General features: G+C 33.1%; 1 pseudogene; it reads right to left on the minus strand.

Annotated features, from left to right (window-relative positions):
- Positions 1-2,254: 2,254 nt before the first annotated feature.
- On the minus strand, positions 2,255-2,337 carry LOC119045434 (uncharacterized; annotated as a pseudogene).
- Positions 2,338-2,539: the final 202 nt, after the last annotated feature.

A 2,539-nucleotide genomic window follows, 5' to 3' on the forward strand; every position in this document is an offset into this window, starting at 1 on the left:
ACCAGAAGGGGGGAAAGGCACAACCACCAGTTGAAAAATTATTTGAACAAATAATAAAGGAGAATTGCCCCAAGATGGCAAAGGAAATAGACTTCCGAGAGATCCAGGAAGCTCGGAGAGTCCCGAGGAAGTTGGACCCGGATAGGAACACACCAAGGCACATCATAATTACATTAGCCAAGATTAAAATGAAGGAGAGAATCCTAGAAGCAGCAAGAGCTAAGGGGACAGTCACCTACAAAGGAGTTCCCATCAGACTGTCAGCTGATTTCTCAAAAGAGACCTTACAGGCAAGAAGGGGCTGGAAAGAGGTATTCCAAGTCATGAAAACCAAAGATCTACAACCAAGATTGCTCTACCCAGCAAAACTTTCATTTAGAATGGAAGGACAGATAAAGTACTTCTCAGATAAGGTCAAATTCAAGGAGTTCATCATCACCAAGCCCTTACTATATGAAATGTTAAAGGGACTTACCTAAGAAAAAGAAGATAAAAAAGATGAACAGTGAAAGGACAGCAAACTCACAGTTATTAAGAACCACACCTAAAACAAAAGCAAACTAAGAGGATAGCTAGATCAGGAGCAGAACCATAGAAATGAAGATCACAGGGAGGGTTAGCAACAGGGGAGTGGGAGGAGGAGAAGGGGGGAGAAGGTACAGAAAATAAGTAGTATAGACAGTAGATAGAAAATAGATAGGGGGGAGGGTAAGAATAGTAGGGGAAATACAGAATCTAAAGAATTTGAGACACATGTTCATGAACTAAAGGGGGGAAATGGTGGGGGAGGGGTATGCAGGGTGGAGGGGAAGGGAGGGGGGAATAGAGCAAATGTAATGGCATAATCAATAAAAAATAAATAATAAAAAAAACAAATTTAATTATTTTATAATTAATTAAAAATTAAAATAATTTATCTAAAGTATTTATTTTTAATAAAATTTTAATATAAGAAACTTTACCTATGTTGCAAATATTACAGGTAAATATTATAAATATTTACCTGTTCATATTCTCATTTTAAAAATTATTAATTTAAAGAATCGTGGCTCAGAAATGCAGTTATAGAATCACAAGAGGAAGATTTAAATTGCTTTAAATGTACTATAAATTCTATGAATTTTTTAATTGCTAAAACAGACTAAGAAGTTCTAATTATAAGCTTTCATCAGCCCCAGTTTATAGTTTATTTTTTCTTTTGACTGTACATTTTTATAAAGTGATCTCTTAAAAGAAATATATATTAAATCTTAATATTACAAATACATTTTTAAATCACAACTCATTAAAAAATCTATGTCTTAGATGTTGTAATATATTTTAATCAACACCGTGGTTATATATTAAAATACTTAAATTTTAAAATCTTAAAAACAATTTCTCTTCTTTTTACTTCCTTTCTCATGTGAGCCAAGATGAAAAGTAGATAAAAGAATAATGTAAAGAATCAGGTAAAACAGGGGCTTATTTTAGAGTGTAAGCCCCTGTGGTTATCTTATATTTTTTCATCTCTTTTCATTAAGGCAATATTACTTTATATAAATTATAATTACCCTTCATTATCTGTACTTTATTTTAGTGTACTGAATTTTTGTCAGAAGTCACCTGTTAAAGTGCATTTTATTGATTGGAAAAGTATCTTGAAAACCTGTTTGAAAATTTAGATCACTATCAAATGTTTTTAAATTTAAACAAAAATATTTAATACCTCGATAAGCTATTTAAGTAGAGTTTCACTGAAACTCAAAAGGGCCTTGCATTTAAATTAGAAATTTCTATTTTATTAAATATATATTAAAATTTTTACAATGATAATTACTCCTTTGTAACAGGTTACATGTATGCACATAAACTTAGATGTTATCATAATATCTAAATATCTGTCTCCACTTAAAAAAGCCAGGGATCCTAGTAAAGTATTTTTATATTTCAAACATTTTTAAATATGCATATTTGTGTTTTAAAATGGTTAAATAAGATTTCATCAATAGGAAGAAATATTTCAGAAACCTATAATATTCAATACAATGATTATTCTAAACTTAACGGGATCACCTAAGACTCTAGTAAAAAATCAAAGTTCACTTTTATTTTTTCTCTTAGCCAAGGTAGATGTGGTTGGCTAAAGTCGTGATGGGACACTCGACAGGCAGTAAGAGAAGGAAAAATACATCAAAGCTGAAGGAGAGATTGTTTGCTTTAGCCAGAGGCCAGGAGGAAGAGGAATAGGCAGAGGATACTTTCAGATACACCTTAATGAAGTTAATACTTTTCGATTAGCAATAATCACGCCTCAGATAAACCTCATTGGCTATGATACTGCCACTGCACAAAGCTGTGAAGTTAATACTTTTTAAGGGTTTGAAGAGCCTGGTGCAGAAAGAACAATTTGGGAATGTGCAATGCTGTGATTACCCCAGCTATTTGAGAGAGGCAGTAAGGGTGGGGGCAGGAGACAGACAGACAGAGACAGAGAGAACAAAAGAAAGAGACAGCTCAGTGGATTGAGCGCGGGCCTGAGGATCATGGTTCGATTCCC

Source organism: Artibeus jamaicensis, unplaced genomic scaffold (assembly GCF_021234435.1).
Source record: "Artibeus jamaicensis isolate MK-2021 breed Jamaican fruit bat unplaced genomic scaffold, CSHL_Jam_final contig_388, whole genome shotgun sequence".
Taxonomy (NCBI): Eukaryota; Metazoa; Chordata; class Mammalia; order Chiroptera; family Phyllostomidae; genus Artibeus; species Artibeus jamaicensis.